The sequence below is a fragment of the Sminthopsis crassicaudata genome, chromosome 4 (genome assembly GCF_048593235.1).
Source record: "Sminthopsis crassicaudata isolate SCR6 chromosome 4, ASM4859323v1, whole genome shotgun sequence".
NCBI lineage: Eukaryota > Metazoa > Chordata > Mammalia > Dasyuromorphia > Dasyuridae > Sminthopsis > Sminthopsis crassicaudata.
Window position 1 is genome coordinate 130,754,489 of NC_133620.1, and position 19,480 is coordinate 130,773,968.

A 19,480-nucleotide genomic window follows, 5' to 3' on the forward strand; every position below is an offset into this window, starting at 1 on the left:
ATGGCAATGAAGAGTCAATGGGAAGTTTTTGAGAAGAAGAATATGACTGAACCTAAACTTTGGAAAAAGTCATTTTGACAACTGTATAGAGTAGAGATTAGAAAGTAATCAATTGGGAGGCTATTACAGAGGCTATTACAATGAACAAGTAAAAGGGGATGGAGGCCTGCAAGATGGTGACTCTAAAAGTAGAGCAAGAAAATGCAAGTATATTTAAATATTAAACATAGCTGTAAAATTTAATGGAATTGACAACTGGTTGTCATTTGATTGGGGAACAAAGGAAGGGAAAGATTCTATGATGACTTTGAGTTAAAATTTGGGAGATTGGGAAGATTATAATATTTTCAACCAAAATATGGAAAGTTAGAAGATAATTAATTTTTAAGAAAAGGTGAATTCCACATGAGATGTATTGAGTTTGAGAAGTCCAAGATATCCAAGTGATATGCATCATGCAATTTGCTATATGGGATTAGAATTCTGAAACGAGATTAAGATTGCATGAATGGATTCAATAGTCATCTGCATTTAGATGACAGTTCAATGTGAATTGATGAGATTATGAGAAAGTAGAAGAGAAAGAAGGCTCAAATTAAGTCTTGAAAGATCACACATGTTTAGGGGTTGGGAGATAGAAAGTAATCCAGCAAAGATCAAGAATGAAGGGTGGAAGGGTAGATGCTAACTATAAAATTTAAGATTAAAATTAGGGCCAGATTTAGAGAGAGCTAATTTAGCAATTAAGAAAGAATACTTGGAAAGTGAAATTGTAATAGAAATTTTAATGAAGCCAGTTTGAGAAGTGAGTGTGGGGTGTGTTGAGATGTAGAGGCAATATAGACAATTTCCCCCAGGATTTTATCAGTGAAAGGAAAGAGAGCTATTAAATGGCAATTTGAGGAGCTGAGTGTATTTGTAGGGAAGTGAAGGTTAAAAAAAAAAAAAAAGGAGAAAGGGGTTAAGTGAGAACAAAGGAAATTTCCATTCACTCAAATAAGAGTTCACATTTTTTTCTCAGCAAATATGATTTTTAGATAATATAGAGTTTACGTGTATAACAACTACAAAGAAGAATGGGAAAAGAGGATTATATATAAAACAAGTTTTTATTTTATATAGTTTTTTAATTTGTGATAATTTTAATATGCTAATTTCAGAAAAGTCTTATTTGTGTGTCCCTCTGAACTTCTTTCTGTTTTTTTTCTGCTCATTTTTATGTCCTCTAATGATGTTTTCTTTTGGGAGGGAGAAACATCACTATCATTCCTCCTCTCTTCCACTCCCAAATTTTATCCCAGAATTAAAAAACAAACAAACAAAAAAAAAACAACCTTCATTTTAACAAATATATGCCAACTCTCATTCCTACTGATAATTGGGTCCCCAGAGTGTGGCTATTATGTACTCTTGGGTCTAAAGCAGTAGTTCTGAAAGGCTGAGGGTTACCTCTTTTTTTAAAGTTTTTTTTGTTTTTGTTGAGGCAATTAGAATTAAGTGACTTGCCCAGGGTCACACAGCTAGTAAGTGTTAAGGGTCCGAGGCTGGATTTGAATTCAGGTTCTCCTGACTTTAGGGTTGGTCTTCCATCTATTGTGTGAGGGTTGTCTTTTGAGTGCTTATAATTCATAAATCCCCCTGTTGTACTTTCTCTCTCTACCCAATTATCAGCTGATATCATTTAGTCATCCAGACTCAAGTAGGATTTAGGAAGTAGTAATGTGGTATAATAAGAACATACAAAATATTGCCCCTCTCAAAAAAAAAAAAAAAAAAAAAAAAGTCTATTGCACATTCTCCCACCAGACTTTGCAAAAAGACTAGGAGAAAGAAGGCTCAAGTCCAGAGTAGTTTGTGGCAGAGTGATAACTTAGCTTGTGGTTGCTAGAAATTCTTTTCTCCCTTTTTGTTATGTTCAAGAAATTCAATTTACATCTCACTTCTAAAGAAGAACAATGCTAGAAAATGTTCAAATTACTGAACAATTGTGCTCTTCCATATAATTGCATGGAGCAAATTCTTTTGGGTAATGAATTTGGAAACCAAAGTGCAAAGGGTTAAGAAATGAGGGAAGGAACAGGGAAGAAATCTTTTCCTTAGGAGTTGAGCTGTGAAAGGGATCAGAGATGTGGAATGAGAGTCTGGGGAAATGGTGGGATCAAATAAAAGGCTTTTTTAAGGCTGAAAAGGTCCTAGGCAAGTCTGTAGCTACGAGAGGAGCCAGTAGGCAAGGAAAAATTAAATATTAGAGAGAGAAGGGTTGACTGAGGAGAAAACTGAAGAAGACAAAGTAATTATATGAGTCCTGGGAATTTTTTTTAAATGTCTCCTATATTTATTTGAACAGTACTGCTAGAATTGGACAGACTAAGAACCCCTCTAAAGATATTCCTGTAGTTTTTCCATTGACATCCATAAAATCTTTGTCATTGGTAGGGAATGTGAAGGAAGAGGAGACAAGAAAAAAAAAAGCAACAAGAATAAAAAGAGTTTACTATTTCTGCATTGAAATTTCATAGGAAACTCTTCTCTCACAACCCTGGGACTTGGGTGATGCAAACACACTTATCTCCATTTTGTAGATGAAAAAACTAAGATTCAGAGAGGTTGTGTTCCACCTGTAGTTAATAAATGGCAGAGATGGAACCCGAACTTGGACAACTAACTGCCTTTACAACTAGTGTTCTCCCCCAGTGCTCTGTTCTGATTATGAACCATGGCATTTCTATTTTCCCCACTCCAAGGATGAACTTTTTCCACCACAATTTATACAACTTCACAAAGTTGGAGCTATGAGGTGTAGTAGCCACCTAAAGAGTGGAAAATAATGACTCTTGTCTCTATGTTCCTTCAAATGGAATCTCTATCTCTTCATCTACCAGGCCTTGTATGTATCCTAAAATCTGCCCCACACCGAATTATAATCTCCAGGCATCAGAATTCGTAGTTTGAGAGCTATTCACTAATCATCAGCAAGATTAAACATCTTGGTGATTTAGGAATATTTCTACTGAGTCACCTTTTTCTATCAACAAAACTGGGCTTTAATGGATAAATTCAATGCTTAAATATTTGACTCTGATTAAGTATCTATCACAGGTATTACATGAAGCTAAATAGGATATAATTACTGTGCAGAATCTTCGTAAAGAGCAAGTATACTATTCTTAGCTTGTTATTCAGTCACAAAGGAAAAATGTCAAGTCAACAAATGCTCAGCACAATTACAAAGCAAAGATAATATACATGGTAAGAATTCTTTTAGAAGTCAGAATAGAAGAATTGTAGGTACAGAAGATTACAAAGAAGGACAGAGGGAAAGAATTGGGGGTAAATTGGAGATCTTTTCATACCAATTCTCCTAAAACTAGTATGTGCCCCTTAAACATAAATCTTCTACCATCAGAAATACTTCCTTGCCTTTCAAATTACTTTCTTCTGTCTCTTAAATCTCACTCTAGAGACACACAGCTTGAGGAAAAACTCAGTAAAGTTTTGTTGAGTGTATATGCCTTTGTACTGTGACTTTCTTTCTGAGAGATGCACCATGATGATAGAATAAAGAGAACAAGACTTGAAGTCAAGAAAACACATCTTGTCTTAGAAACTTAAAAAGCAAGGGGGGATTGGAACAGTAGATTTTGCAAGTGCTAACGTTGAAGAATTGTCCACGTATATGTTTTGAAAAATAAAAAGCTTTAACAAAGAAAAAAATTTTTTTAAAGAAACTTAAAAAGCTCCAAGTTACTTTTAATAACCTCTCATAGTCCCAGTTTCACATTTTTAAAATGAAAATAAGGTAGCACCTCTCTCACAAGGTTGTTATAAGAATTAAATGAGGTGTGGATATACATAAGTATGTTTATAAAAACACATGTGTCCATATATATGTAGTATATATCCATGTGTGTACATAATATATACTTATACATAAGTGTATATATGGACATGTGTGTGTATTATACTTTGCAGATCTCAAAGTGCTATATGAAATGCAAGCTACCATTATTATTTCTATAGTATGGCCAGGATTGTGCTGATACATGTTTAACTAGCTCTCCAGGAAGAAAAATGCACATGACACATTTTTTAGTTTAATATGCATGATTAACATTTTCTTCATCACTTTCTTAAATCTATACAATCAACAAAACAGTAAATGTAGTCCTGATTTGAAGCATTTGCTGATTTTCAAAATGGAAATGCTCACACTAAAAAATTAGTAATCTATTCATTCAAGCTGGCTACAGCACACTCATGATAAGCCCCTTTTCAGAGCAGACTCCTCCACCCTAATTTTCTTTTTTACTCAAATTCTAGAATACATTACGAAGAACTGACCTGATCTGTTAGATTCTATATATTCTCCTTATCAAATTTTTAGGATCTCAACTAGAAATCTGCCCAAAGACCCTATCTGCCCACCCCTCCAAATTCTTCCTAGTTTTTCTCACCTCTACCAAAGTTGTACTCTTTTCTAAAACCAGGCGTGGTCCTAGTTAATGCTGTAAAACAAGCAAAATTTGTCTTCTTTTTGTCAGGGCTGCTCATCTACCTTTGGTATCTACCTGGCACTCAACTTTCACTTGTGGCTGTAAAAAAGCATGTGCATGTGGCCATACCCTGATAAATTACCTTGTTAAATAGGTAGCCAACCAGCATCAAAACCATCAGTGAGTTAGGGAAATGTCTATTCCAAGCACGTGAAGATTTCCCGCAGCAAAATGAGCAGATGAGAATAATTTGTTCCAACAGTCATGAAGGCAGCTGAAGGTGGTATGAAATGTTTACAACTTGGTCAGACATTGAAGAATTAATGTCATCCACTACATCTCAGGCCATTGCCAGGTATCCTGACTTTTGTTCTATCACTAGATTTGACTTTGTGAGAGTTTGCCTCATTTAAATCCATTTCACACAGGTTGAGACAGTACCAGGTAATGTTATCAGATATCTTTGAAAAGGGCACATGGGGAATTCCATCCTTTTCCACAATGGTCTCATGCTGCTTCTAGGCTACCTAGGAGTCTTGAGACCACATATACAACAATTTTCTCAAGTTATGTGTCATCCCTGACCTGAGATGCTATCTATAAAGCTGTTCCCATGAATTCTGTGGCTTGCCTACAGCTATTTTTCCATCACAACTCATGTTCCTTAGAATTTGGCTTCCTAGAATGCAAGGCTAACTTCTTTATCCTACTTTACTATACAGAGTCAGTGAATAAAATATTAGAGCTTACTAAGTGCTTTCTCATATTTAATTGATTCCAGTGATATAATGATGTATGTAGCCTGTGAATCTGCTGACAAAGGACAAGCCTGAAAATCTTTAACTAAATACAAATGTGCCTTTTTAGTTTAAATGATGGATATCATAAATACATTTGGTCTGATGAAGTAAAAATATTGAAGAACTATGTGTCCATAAAAATTAATTTTAGTTAATTCAATTAATTGAGGGAATAATAATATTGATATAGCCTTTTATACTTTGTAAAGTACTTTACATGTATCATCTATTTCACTTCTCCAAATGATAATAGAGTAAGTGCAATTACTATTCACATTGTTTACAGTGGAGGAAATCTAGATTAAGAAAAAATAAGCAATTTACCCAGGTCCACACAATTAACTAATATCTGCCAGAAGCAGGATTAGAGCTCAAGTGTTTCTGATGCTTCTTACAGCATTCTCTCCAATCCACCTATTGATTCTCTTTCATCCTTACTTTGTTTAAAAAGAAACTCTATCCACTGGATATCCTTGGTTTCTAACCCAATCTACCCAAAATTCCCAGTTCGGAAAGAAAAAGGAGGGGATTGTACAGTTCACTCAATACAGCAGGTGGCGATATTTCCCCGAAGGAAAAAAATTGCTCTCTTCCCCAGAAACTAAAAATTACTGCAAAAGGAGAAAAAAAAAGAAAGAAAGAAAGAAAAAACTAAATGAGATCCATTTTCCAGCCACTCGAATTTGTCCTAACCCCTCAGAGGACCTCAATACATCCTACACTGCAATCACAGTAGGAATGTTTCTATGTAATCACTTTTCTAAATCAAATAGAATTTTAATAAACCAAGAGCCTGTCACTAGGCAAAATATATCCTTCACTCAAGTGACATTTTAAAAATGAGGGAAAAAAAATAACATATCACTTGGATGGAGAGAGTGTGTGGAGGGGGATAGAAAAAGCAATCATCTATTCTTTACCTCTCATTCAAACAAGCAGCTGCCACATGTAAGCTGGGAGCAGCGATGCATTTAAAACGATCACCGCTTCTTTCCAACTTTTCATTTCAAACCCTTTCAACAAGTATTCATTGAGTATCTACTATATGCCCATCACTGTAGTGAATGCCGTGAGGAATATGAAAGAAGCATATGCTATCATTCTGGCCCTCAAACAGTTTACACACGTGTTGAAAACAGAAGTCTAATAAACACAAAACAGCTTATTTCAAAACCAGCTCCCTGAGGATTGATTCCATGATTGATGAATTCAGTGTAGGAGAAATCAGTGACTTAATTAATGCTTGCCCATCAATAGGAGAATGACTAAACGAATTATAATCTGTGAGTGCAATTATACCATAAGAAACAATGACTCTAAACAGTTTATAAAAATAAGGGAAGACTTGTATTACGTGATGACACTTGGAAAAAGCACAAGCAAAAGAACAATGTCCACATGTAAAAGGTAGAATTGAAGAGCGATGAAATTAATGAATCTTACGAAGGAGCAGGAGAGGGGAAATAAGTTAGAAAAACAAAAGCCAATAAATATGAGCCTTACTAAAGTTATGTGATCATGAACAATGAGCCTGAGTTTGCTTAGCTATAAAACAAAAGTAATCAAACTTATGATACCTGCCTGTTATGATACCTGTTATGAGGCTTAGATCTTTGTGAGGTGTGAGGCATTATGGTGCAGTAGAAGAGTTTTGGATTTGACATCACTGGTCCTTATTAGCTGGCTCAGTCACTTTATCTCTCTGGAACACAGTTTTTTCATTCACATTCATGATGAACATAATTACTGAACTGGTTGAATATGAGCTAGCTACCTAAAGTCTTAATCATTTATTAAAGACTTTTTGTGGTTGTTCAGTCATTTTTCAGTCATGCCTGACTCTCCATCATCCCATTTGGAGTATTCTTGGCAGAGATAATGGAATGGCTTGCCTTTTTTTTTTCCCTCTGGTTCATTTTACAGATAATGAAACTGAGGCAGAGTTAAGTGACTTGCCCAGCTAGTAAGTGTCTGAAGTTGGATTTGAACTCACAAAGATGAGCCTTCCTGACTCCCAGCAGTCTAGCAACTGCACCGACTAGCTGCTCCTTTATTGAGGAGTGAAGCTAGCTAACTTTTCTTACTTTAGGCAGGTACATTATTTAATAGATAGAGCACTGAGTTTGGAATCAGGAAGAAATGTGTTCAAATTGAGTCTTAGAAAATTTATTTTATTTTTTCATTTATTTAAAACTAAATATAAAATAAGAAAAAAACAAAATAAAATAGAAACACATAAAAGGGAAAAAAAATTGTCATGTGCCAGGGTCTTAGAATATTAGTATCTGTGTTACCCCCTGGGCATGTCACTTCTGTTTGCCTCAGTTTCCTCAACTATGATACAGGGATAATAATGGCACTTCCCTGACAGGTTTTTATGAAGATCATATGAGATAATATTTGTGAAAAACTTAGCCTGGCACATAGTAGATGCTTTATAGATGCATCTTCTCTACTCAAATATGGATTCTTCCCTTATCTTTTGATTTGGGATAATAACAGTTAAAAAAAAAAAACAACAACAACAAAAAACCAAACTTCTAATAAAAGGTGCCTATACTAAAAACTTTAATGCTTAATATTGGTGCTTCCTTTTTTTTTTTTTTTCCATCCATTGCAAAATAGGCATTTATCATTTGAGGCAATTAGAGGGCCTAGACAGAGCACGGAATTTGGAGTTAAGAAGAAGCAAGCCCAGATTCTGCATTAGATGTTTACTAGCTGTGTGATGCTGACTACATGCTTTAACCTATCAGTTTTCTCATCTGAAAAATGGGGGAAATAATTGCACTTATTTCACAAGGTTATTATAAGGATCAAAAATATAGTACATTAAATGTTTTGCATACCTAAAAAATACCAATTATTATTGTTATTGCTATTATTTATCTAGGATGTGCTTATATATTTTTCCCATGTGTAAGATTTGTCATCCTACACATATGTTGCTTTGTCAACTCTGCTACATGCAGTGTCTAGAACACAGATGGTAGTCTTCGGATAAGTCTCAGCCATAAGTATCTTATGATAGCCTTCCAAATGCTTCATTTGATTTCCTGAAGAGACTGAGTGGGCACTTAGAAAAGGCAGGGTAGCCTCTGGTCTGTCTGTTGAGCACTAGGGTCAGAATCTCAGCCCTCCCACCACTTTTCTATTCTTGTATTTATTAGAAACACGATAGTCATGCTTCCAGGAATCTTGAGTGAATAGAAAAACACAGTTGGAAATGCTTAAGGTTCCTATTAACACCATAATATTCCAATTTCACTAAAAAATAATGTAATTTTCTAACTCACCAGTGGGAGGCGTGCAGCTCACAGGGAGTTAACCATCCAGTTCCCTCAGTCAAAACATCTGTTTCATCTGTTCTACATCTCTGCCTCGAGTTTCCCAGGAGGCACGTAGAATTGTGGAAACTAGTCTTTGCCGAGGCTGTAGATTTCAGTAATTATGCATCAGTGTCTAATTACTGCCACAAGCATGTACCATGTGGGTATTTAATTTTCATGTGAATGGTGAAATTTTAAAACCCAACTTTACCTAAAAGGATTTCTGTCTGAATTAGGTCAACTCTATCATGAAAGATTAGTGATTCTCTAATCATGTTTAGAAAATGAATGCAATTTGGATTTTAATATTATAATACTTGTCTAATTACTACACAGTCAAACAGATGTCTTATCTAATTTATCCCTCAATCCTTCAGAGGCATGATTTTACCACTCCCTCCAGCGCTCTTCCAGCACAGATTGCAGGCACCATACATTCACTCAGCCTCATCCCACACAAGCATTTTAGGACATTATCCTGATGAGTTATCTGGGCTGTGTCCCTCCCTCCATTAAAAATTTTTTTTACTCACTTAGTGGTCAACCTCATGATGAAGCCCTTCAAATGTGACTCAGTTTGTTCTCATAACAGATAACTTTAGAGGACTTGCCAAAGTTTATGCCCTATTTAACCATAGCCTTTAAAAATCTAGTCACTTATATAATTTTTTATGGCATGGAGGTAGGAATTTCCTGAAGTACATGGTATCTAAAGTAGGAAAAAGATCCTGGAATATATAGAACAGAACATATATATACAAATATATTCCTAAAAATAATTCCTAGAATATAGTTTGTATACACATATGCATATTTTAACCCCCTTTTGGGATGTGAAATAGCCTATATTTTTAAATGAGGTTCAGAGCAGATCTAACCAGCTCTCAGTCTCTTCAATTAGCTCAGGCCATTTCACATCTTTTTATATATCTCTTACCCCAGAATTCTGAATGTTTTCATTGCAGGACATAGCAATTCTTTGACCATGTTCAGGTCAATGCATGAGCCTGCTGTGGCACTTTGAAGAGATCACATATGGATTTCCACATTTATCACAAGAGATTAGGGTCTAACAGAGCTGTCTAAAAGTAGACTGAGCAGCCTTGGGAGTTGGTAGGTTCCCTCTCATTTGATATCTTCAAGTAGGGAATGGGTGACCAATTGTTGGAAAGTTTTTAGAGTTTGTTATTTGAAATACAAGGGTTACATTGGATGGCCATTGTGACCCTTCTAACTCTAAAAATCTCTGATTCCAGAATGCCCTGAAGTGGACTAAAAGGGGAAATCCACCTTTATTTCCTAGTCTAGTAAATGAGTAAGAAAGAAATGTTCAGTCATATAGAACTAGAAAATGATAGGTTTTATGTCACTGAGCCACTGTGATATAAAGAAATCTGATCATTTATAGTGAGTTATCAAATACCCTCTTATTATAAAACTTATAAATAAAGCTTCAGGAGAACAGACTATTGCTCTCTAGTTTTATAAATCAAGTTAGGCATATATATCCAAGACTAAGTAGAAGACTTTTTAGTTATCTATTTAATTCTTCAGGTAAAAGTTGATTGTTAAATCTGATAAATTGTGCATAACTATCTAGATTTGTCTCAGTGGTTATCATCATCATCAAAAACCATGTTAACTCTGTTAATATGTGGCACTGTTCTAATCTCAGTATAGAAATACTTGGGTCATGGTCTTTACACTGTAGGACTTTTCAATTACAGATTTTAAAAGAGTGATCTAGACCCTGAAAATCAGATAATGGGAGAGACAATCTGCCCAAGATTTCATTAGTCACTTGGCCATACAAAAGCTTTTGAGGTACCTTGCTTCAATCCCATCCAATGGGCTTGGGAGAAATGCTAAAAAACGTGATTTTGATGCTAATGGGCTTCTGGACTTAATTTTTAATTAGTCTCTTTTGCTGAAAGAAAAAACTCTTAACTGTGTCAAATGCTACAGAGATGATGTGAATAATTCCCAAAGCTTAAGCTCTGGTTTTTGCCTTCCTTCTACCAAAAGTATGCTCTTGCAGGTCCCCAGTGACCTCTTAAGGGGTTAAAGCATGAGTGAGTGGTAAGAAAGTAGAATTAGGAGATGACTCTTATAAAGAAGGACCAAAAAAAAGGAGAAATGGGCAATGTAGTAGTAGAAGGAAGAACTATTTCCTTTTACTGCCTCCATTTTTTACTCCCTTTTTGATTCCCTGAAATCTGTTTTCCCCTTCAAATTCCTATTCAACTCTTCTCAAAAGCCTCAACTAACCTCCTGATCCTCAAGTCCAAAGGTCTATTCACCATCTTTATTATCCTTCACTTCTCTGCAGCATAAACACAGCTAACCACCCTTTCCTCTTTGAAATCCTCTTTGTGACGTTCAAAGTCCTGCTTCTCCTACCTTTCTGACAGAGCCTTCTCTGCCTCGTTGGATCTTCTATCTTCCCATCCTTAAATGTATATACTCCTCAAAGCTTTACTATTAACCTTCTCTCTTTTGTCTATATTTGGCCTCAGTGATTTAACCATTCCAATGGTTTCAACAATGATCTCTACACAGTTGGGTGCCAAAACTATATCTCCAGTCATAAATTCTTCCCTGAGCTCCAGTCCTGCATAGATAATGACTTGAGTTAATTAGCTTGCTCCCCAAACCATCTCTATGTCCTGACTTTCTTCTTTATATTAATAGCATCACTATTCTCTCAGAATACCCAGTCTTAAAATTTCAAAAACATACTTTTTTTGGTTTCTTCCATCTGCCTTGTTCCCATCTCATTTTTTAGAATCCTATTGTTCCTTTTTCACTATGGATGTCACATATATTTGTATAATACATACACATACAAATATTTCCTTTTTCACAATGATTGTCACATATATGTATATATGTTATATATATGTATTATTCTTAGGGCACACACATTCTTAGGGCAATTCATGCTTTTATAGTTTCAGAAATATAATTGCTAAACTTACAAAAACATTTGGAAGCCTAATTATTTTTTAAAATTTAAATATTGATGTCCTTAATTGATTTTTGAACTTTGTAAAAAAAAAAAAAACAAAACAAAACAAAAAAAAACTTTCATCAATAGCTACCCAGTTCCTATATTTGTGTACATGTTGTTTCCCTGGATGAAGCAACAAGCTCCTTAAGAGCAAATTCTGGTTCATTTTTCTTGTCACTTCTAACACCTAGCACAATACTTGGCACATAGGCATTTAGCATGTTGATAGTTTGATTTAACTTCTATAGCACTATCTTCTGTAATACCATATAATATAAGTCAAACATTGTTACTTGAAGTATTTAGTGTCATAAAAACAGTGGTTTGCAGAAGAAACGAAAGCAAAATAGAAGTGTGAAACTTCAAAACATCCATTCACTAGATTTATAGTTGTGATTTCATGGAGCCAGGCTTTAATGTCTCCATGTTACTAGAAAGTAATTTTTGTTTTGCAGACCCTACCTATAGTACTAATGTAGCAATCAGGCTCACTCAGGATGTAATGAGGAAAAATACTTCCCATGAGTTATTATAAAGTCTTAGAAGGAATGAGAAAGGAAGCAACAGGCCTTGTCATTAAGTCCTGAAGCTTAATTTCAAGGATAACTTTTTTAGGAGGTAATATTGTCAACATCCCTAAGGCATGCCACTGAAAGTCATCAAGTGGATCGTGGATGACCATCTCTTAAGAACATTGACAATGGAAATATTTTTCAAATATGAGCTCTAGGGGATGGTCCATCAGTTATAGTTTTAATGAGTCTCTGGAATTTTTTTCATGGACTACCAAAGCTCTCATGCTGTAGCTACTTATGTCATTATTTCAATAGAGCTGTAATTTCCTTGACATGTAGATTCTCCCTCTACTAGTGTAGATTATAACTCATTCATGTCTTCTTATCTTGTGTGACTTTTATCTCTGTTATCCCATAAGTCCTTCAACATGGAATAAATCCTCTATAATTAGCAGTAAGATTGTAATGGCAAATATCCTTAGAAAAAGTTATCCTTGAATTTAAAATTGCACTGTTATAAATAATTGATGTCTGAGCCTTTCACAAAAGTAGAATTTTTAATGGAAGAAACACACAAAACAGGTGAAGAAGGAATCAAAGGGATAGTGAGGGAAGACTGAGCCTTTCACAAAAGTAGAATTTTTAATGGAAGAAACACACAAAACAGGTGAAGAAGGAATCAAAGGGATAGTGAGGGAAGACTGTCTGAGCCTTTCACAAAAGTAGAATTTTTAATGGAAGAAACACACAAAACAGGTGAAGAAGGAATCAAAGGGATAGTGAGGGAAGACAAGGAAAGCAGTGACCACACTTCTCTCCAGATCACACAACCTTGGAAGCACAAAAAACTTGCAGACCCACAGAACCTCTGAAAACAAGAAAGCCTGAACCTTGGGACAGTGCATCCTCACTCCCAGGTGAGCAGAGCCCAACTTTAATACAAAGTTCAAAGTTAAGAAATAAGCTAGAAAAATCAACAAACAACAACAAAGAACATGATCATAAGAAGATACAAAAGTGGCAAAGAAAACCAAATATAAATTTGAAGCAAAGCCTCAAATAAAAATGCTAATTGGATCCAAGCCCAAAAAGAATTTCTGGAAGAATTAAAGAAATCAATGAGAATGATAGAGGAAAACTTGGGAGAAGAAATTAGTGGTGCAAGAAAATTATGAAAAAAGAATTAACAGATTGGTTAAAAAAAAAAAAGTACAAAAATACTGAAAAAAAAAATATAAAAAAACAGAAGAGGAACAAAACCAGCAATCTTATTACTATATCTGAACCTCAAAAAGATCAAAGAAAGAAGAAAAGGATCTATATGGGCAAAAATACTTACAGCAGCTCTTTTAGTGGTGGCAAAGAATTAGAAATTGAGAAAATTAAGAATTTGAGGGATAAGATTATGATGAAATTTTATTGTGCTATTAAAAAATGACAAAGGTATAGTTTTGAAAAGAAAAAAAAATATGAGGCCAGACCTATATGAATTGAAGCAAAGTGAAGTGAGAAGATAAGATTATATATGATAACAGCAGTATTATAATGTAATAATTGTTAAAGATTTGGCTACTATTATTAATACAATTATCTAAGACAATTCCAAAAGACTTATAATGAGAAAAAAAATGTTTTCTACCTCCAGAGAGAGAACTGATGGACTCTGAGTACAAACTAAAGTGTAATTCTCTCTCTCCCTCCCCTTTCCCTCTCCCTCCTTCCTCCTCTTTTGTAATATGAAATTCAGCTAATATGAAATTTTGTTTTGCATGATTTCACATTTATAATTAATATCATTTGCTTGCCTTCTGAGTGGGGAGGGAGAGAACTTGGAACTCAAAATTTAAAAGAATGTTATTAAATAAATAAATACAACTCTCTACTCATAGTGGGATGACATTTCCTGGACTGCCACAACATTCTATCACCACTAGATTTGTCCCAGGAACAATATTGCCAATATGGTAAAGTGGATTGAGAGCTTGCCTTCAAAACAGGAGGACCTGTATTTAGATTCTGCTTCTGACATGTACTAACTTCATGACTCTGGGCAAGTCTCAGTGTTTCATGCAGCTCTATTAGGCTATAAATTGTCAAGATGGTGCTGATCAGCATCAGTAAGAAAAAAATTCCTCATCTGGGAAGTTCATTATACCAATGAAGTCTCAAATCCAGACTCTATCTCTAGCTCAACAGTATTAGCTAATTGCAACTCTGCCCCTTTAAAATTTAATATAATTTGTTCTAACTACCACCAAGAATCTGGGTTCTCACTAAGAGGACAAATCGTTTTTCCCCTCTAGACTCCAAATTAAACCCTCTAAGAAGGAAAAGATAATGTTCCGTTTCTACAAAGCTCAAAGGTATAATCTAAGATTTAAGAATTAGTGTTGAGACCTTGTAAGGAAAGAAAATCAGTCTGTCTTTAAACTATATTTAATGATCCACACCAGTTCGGGTATTTTAATGTATTGCTCCTATAGTAAATGTTTTGTTTTGCCCTTACTGAAATAGTCATGACTTTCAAATCTAAAAGCATATAAATACACTCCACATACGTACCTAAAATGAGGGGAAATAATCTTAACTCTAACTCAGGCCGAGAAGAGACAAATATAAGCTCTGTGATAGGAATTTAGGCTGGAAATATACTCTGTATACCTCCTCTATTTTTTTGGCTAATAATGTATCTAGGACAATAATTCTTTAAACCAAAATCAGGAAACATTGCAATGCAGTGTAAGAGGGATGAGATGAAATTGGAATTAGAAGAGAATTGGGTTTAAATCCTGCCTCTGATATCTAATTTACCCGTTTTACTACCTTGAGGAATTCATTTTACTTATGCTGAGCCTCCCTAGTAAAAAAAAAAAAAAAAAAAAGGTTGATAATAATATCTATAATTACCTCATAGGACAATTGGATCAAATCCAAATATGTATGCAAAAAATTCCATAAAATATAAATTATATATACATTACCTTAAATATATAACATATATTAAATTATTAATAATTTATACCATGGTGTGAATGAGTTTCAACTGCTCACCTTATCAAAAGCAGGCTTTTATATCAGAAGATTTGAAAAATAGAGAGGGCACTCCTGAACCTACTTCACAATTTCATGTAAAGTCTTTCTGGATAAAATACCAATCTGAGGCAATTGTCTTTATAAGTAAAGAGAAAAAAGAAAATGTGAGAGAAAAGGGTATTTTTTTTCTTTGAGACAAATGACATATTGACAAAATAGGGCTGTGTTACAGCACAGCTAAAGAATTTTAGATGACTCACATTGAGCAGTAGTTTAAATTGGCATGTCACAGAATCAGAAAGTTGGAAAGGGACCTCAGAAGCCATAAAGTTCAACTTCTACCAGAACACAAATATATAGCGGTTAAGGCGGCATCCAACTTTTACTTGAAGACCTCAAGGAAAGTAAATTCACTTCTTCCCCAGGCAATGCATCCCACTCTTTGATATGCTAATACATAGGATAGTAGACTTGAATCTAGAAGAGACCTTCAGTGTCTTCTAGACCAGCTTTGATAGATAAGGTAACTAAGCCCCAGAGAAGGGAAATGATTTCTTCAAAGTCACAAAGGTAGTAAGAAGCAGAGCTAGTATTTGAACTCAGGTCCTCTGCCTCCAAATCCAAATTGTTGGGAATACTTTCATATATTCCAAGGATCTATGATCTTCCTGATTTGAGTTCCTTCCATTGATATGAATTGCAACTCAACCATGCTGCCCATCCTATGACACTTGTTCATGTTCTCCCAGAAATTCCTAACAAACGGTACACCCATAATAATGAAGGCTTCATTTCCTTACATGAAAGATAAAAATCTTTGTACCTTCCACCCAAAATGCCCTCCTCCAGGGTAAAGCAAAAACAAAACAAAACAAAACAAAAAAACTATCTACTTTCCATAAGGTGGATAGAGCTTTTCATAATACTTAAAGACAGCTATTATAGTCCCTTCTAATTTCTCTTCTCCAGGGCAGGAGTTGGTGCTCTGAGATCAAGAAATAAACATCCCAAGTTTCTTCACTTGCTCTAGAAGAATGCATCCTTATCTCCTTACTGTTTAGGAATCACTGTTTGTCCTCCCTGCCTTGCAGAAATGAGTTAGTATGGATTGTTTTAGAGGAAAAACATAAGGCACCTCCTCCTAAGCCTTACCTTTGCATTTTATCTTTAGTGAAATTCTTTTATCTGGTTTGATAGCTTGAATTCAGAATTATATAGTGAAAATTGGAAATTGACTGCTAGATCTGAGTGCCTTTCCTATATAGATACTATCTCCTAGTTTCATTTAAAAAAAAAAAAAAAAAAGATGAAGATACAGCTGTTTCACTGAGCTCTCTGTTTTTGATGTCTGCTTTCTGACAAGAGGAGCATTCATCCAAATCTTTCTGTCCTTGGCTTCTGTCATTGTTCAGCTTGTCTTACACACATTTCACCATCTCAAATAAGACTGCAGGAGATGGATGGCCCCCTGATTGTAAGGCCCCACCCCCTTAGAAAGAAAATACTCTTTGAAAAAAAGGGATTTTTAGCTTTACATTCAACATACAACTGCTACGAAGTCCTTTTCTGGGTTCAACATCTGAGTCTCCACACTTTATTCTCCATCATTACTTAGTAACTTTTTCTCCCTTGGAAGTGTATAGCTCCCCAGTAATCTTCTAATCCTAAAAGATCCTTGTACCCCTAAAGTTCCTTTAGTTGACTTGTCAATTCTTCCTGGAACCTTTCTTTTAAGGATAGTACAGAGCCAAACATGGTTGGTCTGTTGCTTCCTTGCTTACTCTTTCGCTCTTTTCTGAGCTCTTTTCCCTTGAGCTCTTCACCCCCTCACTTGTCAGCTCCCCTTTTTATGTTCTTCTCTCCACCCCTCACAGGTAAAGTCCTTGAGGTAACCCCAGTACAAAGCACAGTGCCTGACACAGAGCAGGGATTTGATATAGGAATACTTGTCAACTTGACAAGAAGGAAGAGCAAATAAGTACCTGAAGTAGCGGTTAATGGTATTAAAGGTATTAAATGATTTGGATTTTTAACAATATTTCAGTGTGTGACTAATAGTAGCAGGCACATGTATGTATGTACTTTATACCCGTTCTCCAGGCCATAAGAATCATAGATCTATAACTAGAAGAGATTTTGGAGGCCCTCTAGTCCAACCCTCTCACAGATGATAAAACAGATAACCTACACACAGTCACACAGGTAGGATTGAACTCAGATTCTCTAGCTTCAGCATCAGTTTTCTTTGCTTTCACCAAATAAATGTTGTTTCATTTGTTCCATTCAACTATCCCCACAATGGAAAGCCCATTGTCCTTGAAGTGAGTAGACCTTAGTTTATATCCCATTTACTATCTATTTAGCCTTGGGCAAGAAATATATTCTCTGGGACCCCAGTTTTTTCATGTATCACATTAAGGGACTAGCCTAGAGGCCCCGAGGTCCCTTCTAGATTGAAATTTTATGATCCTTTGGTCCACATTTTACAAAATGGGGAAATTAAGACACAAAGAAGTTAGTTTACCACAAAACAGTGTTAGGGGTTATTCAATTGAACCACTTTCAACTGGTTTTTATTAGAACCTAACTCTGTGTTTCTGTTAGACTTAAAAGGAGTTAGAGATGGCAAGATAATCCTGGGAAGTTCAGCGAAGGGAGAGAGGTTGGGAGTTGTTCTGAGTTCAGCGCCATGAGGTCATGAGTGAAATAAATCTGCAGCATGAAAGAAAAGGCTATTCGCAAACACTGAATCATGCTGTTTGGATTAACAATTGGAAAAACATTTCTTCTCTGAAGTGTCCTTGGCCTAGAACCAAACAAGTACCAGTTTTTTCTTGTGTAGATGTTGTTCAGTGCTTAGAGTAAAGTGGTACAGATTGTAGTCAGGGAAGGATTAGGCAAGTACACAATGAATCTTTCCAGTGAAACATTAGAAGGCTCTAACTTCTTCTAATTCAAGAGCTAGGGAAAATTCAGGGCCCAGTGACCTTCCCTGAAGACATACCTTCCCTTCTGCCTCACACCAGCCACGTGGCCTGGGTTCCTGTTCCTGCCCCTTCCTTGGCCACATTTCAGTAGCCAAAATCAATGGAAATATCATTCAGTTCAATTCAATAAGCACTCACTAAGCAGAGGATTTGCCCTGTGGTTGCAAGAATAGTCCTGCCCAAGCCTTGCTCTCAAGGAGTTGACAGCCTGTGGCTAGGAGGGATTCTTAAGCATTTTAGTTTGTTTGTTTGTGGAACCCTTTTGGTGGTCTGTTAAAACCTATTGACCCCTTCCCAGAATATTTTTATTTTATTTTTTTATTTTCAGTCATGTCTGACTCTGCATGACCTTTTTGTGAGATTTCTTGGCAGAGATACTGGAGTGGTTTGCCACTACCCTCTCCAGTCATTTTACATATGAATAAACTGAGGACAACAGATAAAATAATTTGTCCACTTAATAAGTATCTGAGGCCAAACTTGAACTCATATCTTCCTGATTCCAGTTTGGGTACTCCATCCACTGTGTCATCTGGCTATAAAGTGAAATATAGAATATTAAATTTTAAAACTACATTTAAAAACATAGTTATCAAAATATTAAAATAACATGTTGAAGAGCCCCAGAATAAGAACCCCTGAACTAAGTAATGGGATGCATATTTTTATATTCACTAAACTTTGTAAGTACAGATTGTTCCTAAGTAGGAAGATAGAGAATCAATCACAGAAATCTCATTCAAAACAATAAAATAAAGCATAGCAAACTATGAGAACAGGAAATCGTTTTTCTAGCGTCTTTAGTGGGCATTTATCAAATAGTAAGAGAACTTTATATGTTAATTGCATTTAATGGAATTTATCACTACTTTTAATTCTTCAAGAGATTCTATAACTAAGGACTGTGATTTCATTATATGAATAATAACAATAGTGAAAAAAATCTGGTCCCCATCCATATGATAATGGATAATTTTATGAGACATCATGGCCAAAAAAAAAAAAAAAAAAAAAAAAAAAAAAAATTCTCTCTCTAATCCTGCTTTTCTGCAGAAGAGCACTTTCAAGTTCAGCAACATAAGTGTTCAAACAACAAATCCACAGCCCATCACATGGCCATTATTCAAAACCTTTTCAGCTTTATGGGATCTGTTATAATTGACATAGCCTTTAAGAGCACAGAATCCCCTTTATACCATAATGAAGGCAGGTAGTATGATGAAGTGGATATAGTGCTGTACTATGAGTCAGAAAAACCTGGATTCAAATCCCTTCTCAGATACTTACTAGATGTGTGACTGATCTCATCTGCT

The 19,480-nt window shown here is 35.3% G+C and overlaps 1 protein-coding gene across 1 annotated transcript in view; it reads left to right on the forward strand.

The window, feature by feature from the left end:
* Positions 1-19,480, forward strand: part of PRKN (parkin RBR E3 ubiquitin protein ligase) — a 1,861,641-nt gene that overhangs the window by 1,833,714 nt on the left and 8,447 nt on the right.